Source organism: Bos indicus x Bos taurus, chromosome 23, assembly GCF_003369695.1.
Source record: "Bos indicus x Bos taurus breed Angus x Brahman F1 hybrid chromosome 23, Bos_hybrid_MaternalHap_v2.0, whole genome shotgun sequence".
Classification (NCBI taxonomy): Eukaryota; Metazoa; Chordata; class Mammalia; order Artiodactyla; family Bovidae; genus Bos; species Bos indicus x Bos taurus.
Genome location: NC_040098.1, coordinates 22,212,852 through 22,220,766, shown reverse-complemented (window position 1 = coordinate 22,220,766; position 7,915 = coordinate 22,212,852). Strand labels below are relative to the sequence as shown.

At 42.7% G+C, this 7,915-nt stretch overlaps 1 pseudogene; it reads left to right on the top strand.

The window, feature by feature from the left end:
- The first annotated feature begins 4,201 nt into the window (after positions 1–4,201).
- On the top strand, positions 4,202–5,946 carry LOC113881425 (annotated as a pseudogene).
- The last annotated feature ends 1,969 nt before the right edge of the window (positions 5,947–7,915 follow it).

The following is a 7,915-nucleotide window of genomic DNA, read 5'->3' as shown; positions in this document are numbered from 1 at the left end:
TCCTTTCTCAGTCACCTTTTCCTGGACACTTTGACCATTTCGTAATTGTATGGGGAATTAGAACTACTAACCTAATCTATCGGATCATAGGCCTTCAAGGGAATTGTGATCCATGCTGTTACAATGCACTTTTACTTAGGCCCCAAGTATGGAAGCATTTAGCCTTGCTAGACTAGGCAAGCCTTGCTAGAAAGTTACTAGGAGCATATATGGAGCAAGGTGGAACTCTAGCCCCTGGAGCAAGTTCGGGAACCAGGCAGAACTCTAGCTACAGGAACATCTCTCAGGCTAGAGGTTACTCTCTGGGCTGCCTATCTCGGGGGCCAGGAATCTGAAAGTGAGTCTTTGTCATGGCTGTGCATCTGATCTGTGTGGATAGAAGCACTTCTGGTGACCATAAAGTTTTTTAGGACACAGATTCGGAACTGCAGGATATGGTCAGATTGGAAGTGCAATGGGCTTCTTCCTTTGGTAGCACTAGCTCTTAGTGGACCAGAGAAAGCTCTCCAGTGGCTTCTGTTTCAACTCCTTAGATACCCCTCCTATGGAATCTGTGGGAATGAACTGGGAGGATTGGCCCTAGTAGCCTGAGGACAAAAACCACCTTTTCCTCGCTGGCCAACCCTCCACCACCTCTTTTGCTATACTGGCATGGTGTCACTCAGAAGGGACATCTTGGTTGTTGTTTATCCCTTTATGACTCACCATTTCCACTGCAGTCAGGACTGCACTCAGGAATGTGCATGGGCACATGAAAGACAGATGCCTCCCCTAGGAGTCCTAGCTTTTTTTCCCCTAGTTCCCTAGGAAGCATTCTGGGAAAACTACTCTGCTCCACCCCAAGTGGCATCAGAGAAAAGGGCAAATCAAACAAAGGTCTTGATCTGGGATGCCATCAGCTCTACCCCTGGTGCATCTCCACCCTGCCTCAGTGAAAGAACTGGGAGGGAAGAGTAAGGCGCCTGTGTTGGTAAGGGACAAACTTAGTCTGACCAGTGAAAGCTTTGGTGGAAAGTCTGTCTACACTCCCATCTAGAGCAGGGAGGGATGCTTCCAGTGGAAAGAAGCTACAGCTGTGGATGCTGCTTTTTTCTCTCTTACAGATGGGAGCTAACAGTTCCAGAACCACTTCTTTAAAATGTATTAAAAAAAAAAAAAAACTGGGACAAGTTTGATCTCCAGAATTTAAAATGACACACCTGGTCTTCTTCTTTGATACTGAATGGCCACAGTATCCTTTGGAAGACAGAGAACATTGACCTGTTGAAGGATCTCAATTATTACTGTTTTACAACTAGACCAGTTCTGTAGAAAACAAGAGAAATGGGTAGAAGTGACATATGTGTTGCTCTTTATCGCTCTGTGAGACATGTCAGACTTATGTCCTAAGGGTAAAGATTTAGGTGTGAAACCTCCAGCTGCCTCCTGTCCTCTTACTTTGCCCCTGTATATGGGGCTCCCAAATGCACAGGCTGAGATTCAGGGCACCCTTCCAGGAGGGGTTGCCTCAGTCTCGGTAGAAATTCAAACAGTACCAATTGTGGTCGAGACTATCAGGAGGATCAAAGAAGTACACAGAAGGCTTTATGGGACTAGCTTTACTTTATGAGCTTTCTTGGAGAGATGTAATGTATGTCTTGGGGTAGACGCTGACTCCTGACTCGAAAACTTGAGTTTTGGGGAAGCTCCTACTTTTGGAGATGAATGGCTTGAACATGAGACAAGGAGAAAGAGGGAACACAAAATAGCCCTCCTCTCTACTGGGAGCCAAGCAGTTACCATGACGGAGCCAGACTGGGACTGTGACATGGCTAAAGGAAGGTGGGATCAGAACCACTTTGCCAGATGTATTCTTGAAGGACTCAAGCAAGCACACACTAAGACTTTAAACTATGCTAAGTTGGCTGACATAGAACAGGGAGAGAAGGAAACTCCTGGTAAATTCCTCGACAGACTTTGGGAGACTCTTCACAAGTTTACCTGGAGGAGAGGATCCCAAAAGTGCAGAGGAGGAATGATCTTAAAAGATAGATTTCTCACTCAGTCAGCTCCAGATATCTGAGTCATGAGTTACAAAAACAGGTGTTTGGGCCAAATCAGTCTTTAAAAAACTTTTGCAACTGACTCAGATGGTATATTACAGTAGAGAATATGAGGAGGAAAATAGGAGGCAAAAAAAGACCAGGGAAAATTGAAACCCCAGCACGGCTGTTAGACCTACTCCGAAACAGCCTGAGAAAAAAATGCCCAGAGGGACACAGGTGAAAAGGGATGGGCTTGTTATTACTGTGGAAAGGAGTGGGCATCTCAAGCAGGATTGCCGTCAGGCATCTAAGCAACCCCCGGCTCCATGTCTGATCTGCAAAGGACCATACTGGAGAAGAGACTGCCCTCCAAAGTGTAGGTCCCAGGGGTCAGACTCTCAAGGTAATCAGGACTGATGATTCCCTGGTGGTCCTCACACAAGTTCCCATCCTAATTACACCTGAGGAACACTGGGTATTAATAACTGTGGGGGACCAATCAATCGATTTCCTTTTGGGCAGCTTTCTCTGTGCTCACTGAAGCCCCTGGTCCGCTTTCCTCCCAATCCACTACTGTAATGGGGCTGTCTGGACAAGCCAAACGCTATTATTTCAGTCATCCTTTAAGCTGCAACTGGGACTCTGTACTATTTTTCTCACGAGTTTCTAATTGTGCCAGAGTCTCCCTCACTCCTGCGGAGGGATATACTGAACACAGTCCAGGCCTCTGTTTTCACAAATATGGAGCCTGCTCTCACTTTCCCAATAAATGAACAAAATATAAATCCTAAAGTGTGGGCTGATGGAAATCTGTTGGGTTGAGCACAAAATCCTATTCCTATAGTTGTCAAGCTCAAACACCCACACTTATTTCCACATCAAAAGCAGTATCCACTGAAACTCAAGGTTAAGGAAGGGTTAAAATTCATCATTGAAAATTTAAAGAAACAAGGGCTATTAATTCCCTATAACAGTTCATGCAACACTCCTACTTTGGGTACAAAACTGTCAAATGATAAATGGATACTTGTTCAAAATATATGAATAGTAAGTGCCTAATCCTTTTACTTTTGGAGAAGGTACTGGCAACCCACTCCAGTACTCTTGCCTGGAAACTCCCATGGACGGAGGAGCCTGGTAGGCTGCAGTCCACGGGGTCGCGAAGAGTCAGACGTGACTGAGCGACTTCACTTTCACTTTTCACTTTCATGCATTGGAGAAGGAAATGGCAACTCACTCCAGTGTTCTTGCCTGGAGAATCCCAGGGATGGGGGAGCCTGGTGGGCTGCCATCTACAGGGTCGCACAGAGTCAGACACGACTGATGTGACTTAGCAGCAGCAGCAGCAGCAATCCTTATACTTTATTGTCTGAAATTCCTAAACAAGCCAAATATGACTTTAAGACAATTGAGAAGATTCTTGGGCATTACATGCTATTGCTGCATTTGGATTCTGCATTATGAGGAACTTGCCCAGCCTTTATATAAACTTATAACTGAGACTCAGCAGGTGCAAACCAACAAGCTGGTTTGGTTCCCAGAGACTCAAAAGGCTTTTAAGGCTCTTCAAACTGCTCTCTTGCAAGCTCCAACTTTGAGCTTTCCCACGGGATCCAAGTTTGGTTCCTTACTGAAAATAAAGGCTATGACCACATTGTTCAAGGGTAATTGTTACTATCATTTTACTAATGCCTAAAGATCATAAGTTTACTAATGGGCAAAATCTAACAGTACTGACTTCTCATGATGTAGGTGGGATCTTAAACTCTAAAGTTCAGAGTGATAATGCTCTGTCTTTAGAGCTGCTGTAACTCAAGGGGTGTCAAAAGCTCAAGGAATAGAATATCACTTATACTGTTTCTGGAGACCCCAATCTTCAGAAAAAATTGAAAAGGCTAATGACATTATTAGGAGGCATCTGTGTAAGCTAACTCAGGAAACACAAGACAGTTGGTTTAAAGTTCTCCCCATAGCTTTAATGAGGACTCAAACTGCCCCTAAGAAGAAGGAACTGTCTTTATGACAGACTGTTTTTGTGCACAGATATTGTCATAGATCCTGAAGCCTTAAAATTAACTATGACTCAGCTTTCAGCCTTTTCAACAGGCATTACCGGAAGGTTAACTCCTGACCCAGCCTTTGAGTCAAACAAGCTGGTGTTTGAGCCAGAAACCGAGATGGGCCTGAGAATATACATGGGCTTGCTTCTGCTGACTCCAAAAGTACTGAGTCTGCCTTTTGACCCTCAAGACAACGTCTTCCTGTCCTGCACTCACTCCTATGCCGCATTCCACAATTGACATAATTGCTGGGTCTGCAGAGCACTCTCCCCACTCATCAGTTGAAGTCTGCCCATGGTGGGTTTCTCCACTTCAAGGAAGAGATTTTCTTCAACTCTGTGATAACATTTAGCAATCCTAAAATGGACTGGTATAATATATTGTACCTTAACTATGGACATAATGTGACTTTTAATTTTGATTTTAACTTGGTTTAATGACTATTTTGCTGCACATAAGAAGGTAAATGGGTCTAGATCTGGTGGTTTTCTACCTGTATCAAATATGGGATGAGGTCATATGGCTAACTCCTAAAAAGGGATGCCTACTATCTAATGTTTCCATATGTGGGGAACAAATAGAGCCATCACCAGATGTTAGTCGACAACTTAATTATAATGATTGGAAACAACTGGGGTTTTTGCCTCACGAAGTATACAATACAATCATTCTTGTGTTTTTCAATCCCAGTTTAGGTCCTCCTTTTGCCTGGCCAGGAACTGATTGAGACTAGATCCCTCAGTCACACTGGCTTGCTCCAAACTGGCCCTCCAAACTGATTCCAAACTGATTAGTGGCTCTTACCTGTAGGCGTGGCTTCCCCATGGCTCAATAAGGAGATGCACCCTAAGTCTAACTTTTACTCATGACTTCATATTTTCAGAGCTTCCAGAGAAGCCTACTAAACTGCCAAACCTTAAACTCACTGGGCAAAGTTTGTATTTCACTGGTATGATTATCTGGCTGCAATATTCATTCCCTCTCTGGGAACTACAGAAGTTATGCTGCAAGTTGATGTTCTGACTAACTTTACTCAACAGGCTTTACAAGATTCTCAAAAAGCTATTTCAGCCCTTAATGCTGAACAAATACAAATTAGAAAGGTGGTTTTACAAAGTAGATTGGCCTTAGATATTTGGCTGCACAAGGAGGAACTTGTGCCATTATTCATACCCAATGCTTTACATATATGCCAGGTAAGAGTACTAATGTTACTCATTTTACTAAACACATGAAGACAATCATTCAGGCTTTCAGTTCAGTTCAGTTCAGTCGCTCAGTCGTGTCTGACTCTTTGCAACCCCATGAATCGCAGCACACCAGGCCTCCCTGTCCATCACCATCTCCCGGAGTTCACCCAGACTCACATCCATCGAGTCAGTGATGCCATCCAGCCATCTCATCCTCTGTCGTCCCCTTCTCCTCCTGCCCCCAATCCCTCCCAGCATCAGAGTCTTTTCCAATGAGTCAACTCTTTGCATGAGGTGGCCAAAGTACTGGAGTTTCAGCTTTAGCATCATTCCTTCCAAAGAAATCCCAGGGCTGATCTCCTTCAGAATGGACTGGTTGGATATTATACTCCTAAAGCCTCAGTCACCTCACTTTGAAAAACATTAACTAGCTTCCCATGGTGGAGAAACGTCTTAATTGTAATAATTCTAATTGTTCTGTTTTTACTCTTTGCTCCCTACATCTGTAACTGTGTAATTGGAATTGTTTCTAATGGTCTGAAAGCTTTTAAGTTACAAATATTTGTCCAGGCTCCTACCAGTGCCACAGCCTCCTCCAACTATTACATGAGGCCCCTGAATCAGAGACCCTCCACAGGAGGGTTAGGAAAATATGTTGCCTCAACAATTTAGGGACGAAGCCCATCAACAGCAGGAAGTAGTTATGGAATGAAAATGACACCCCTTTCCCTTGGCAACATAATTCTCCTAAAAGAAAAGGGAGGAATGAGAGAGTCAATTCCTAGGCAGGTTGTTGAGAAGTCCAGGGTCCCTGAGGAGGAGAAAGGGGTCTGGGGCTGTCAAGGAGGAGACAGGGGTCTGGAATTCTCAAGGAGGAGAAAAGGACTAACTTTTTTTCTACATTCTTGAGTAAGGATTATATAACATTGAGGACACATTTCTCCTTCCCGAAAAACTTCTGACTAATCTTGTTATCCTAAAATGTATATCGTGGGTGTGGGTCTAGTAAGATCCTTACAACCTTGAGACATTCTTTTGATTTATTGTAATAACCAATTAAAAAACTGTATAACTCCCTTGCTAACACTAGCAAGGGGGGAACTCTCCGTCCCCCTTCTGATGTCTATGTCAGAAGTTTTCTCTGTCCATTTTTCACTTTCATAAAACTCTGCTACACAAAAACTCTTGAGTGATCAAGCCTGGTTCCTGGTCCCAAAGCTAAATCTTCTTCTTCAGAGATCAGTAATTTGACACTGTTCACCGTAAGCTATCAAAACCATGGAGTGTTTAGAGTTTACATAAAGGATCCCAATACAGAAATTTTAAAGATATTCAAAGATTTGTACTGGTGGCTGGAGTTTGTTTTTAGAAAGTGATGGTAACGCTGGCAGGACAGAGTGAAAGGAAAGGCTGAGGAGAAAAACAAGTTTGTCCAAAAGCTGAGAAACACAGAAAACTTGGACAAGTATTTAGAGAGAGTAGTGCTTCATACTATGGACTTCATATCAGAAACCAGTCTTGTAATCAGGGTCTGATACGAGATCTATGATATCAAAGGATTTGTTTACATTCTATGAAAGTTAGTTAACTTAGCAGTAATATAAAATTAATATTACCTTTATCATAGAGTCTTGTTAGATATGATAATATATATGATGCATATGATAATATATGATATTAGGTTAGTTTACTTGCTACACTTTTCGGTTGGTGGGTTTTTTTTTATTTTTATTTTTTTGCTTTTGAGATAGGGTAGAAGGGAACATTGATGTTTGTCCTTCTAGAGAGATTTCCTCCAGTGAGCATGCTTTCATGGAAGCCTTTCATCTTTTCAATTTTGATCTTTATTATGTATATGCCAGAGTAGAGAAAGCTGTAAAACCTCTCTGCCCTACATTACATCCATTTCAAGATTTAGATCAGAGGCTGGAGGAAGACCCAGAGTGCTCAGATATATGGATGATGTAATGCTGACATAAATAATAAATTCACTGGCTAGAAGGATGAACAGGCCAGACAAATAAGCATTTTAAAAGAGGGTAAAAAAAATACTGAAGCCTAATAGGAATGGAAATAAATGTTGGTATTTGGTTCTCATCTCAAAAAAAAAACTACACATGCGCAAGATAGAGGATATTAATTTATGTGAAAATACTTGTGTATAGAAATTGACCACAAGGTCTTTCTGTGGAGCCATTGCCACCCATTACCACAATGTGTGTGCTGTGCTAAGTCACTTCAGTCGTGTCTGACTCTTTGCGACCCTATGGACTGAAGCCCACCAGGCTCTTCTGTCCATGGGAGTCTCTGGGCCAGAATACTGGAGTGGGTTTCCATTTCTTTATCCAGGGCATCTTCCCAACCCAGGGATCAAACCCATGTCTCTTACCTGTCCTACATTAGCAGGCAGGTTCTTTACCACTAGAGCTACCCAAAACTCCCTAATCATCTTAGAATTGTTTCTCTTCTGTACTATGCCTTGAGGACAATTTGTCCTGCCATATCTACTGACTCTTATTTCTATCTTTTAAATTAGGATAGGTGAGATTTTAAGTATATAAGGAGCTGTCTTAGCTGCTTTCTCCTCTCCTAAAATATCCTTGAGGCTGGAGGAGCAAGAACTGGGAAAAGTAAGTACCAG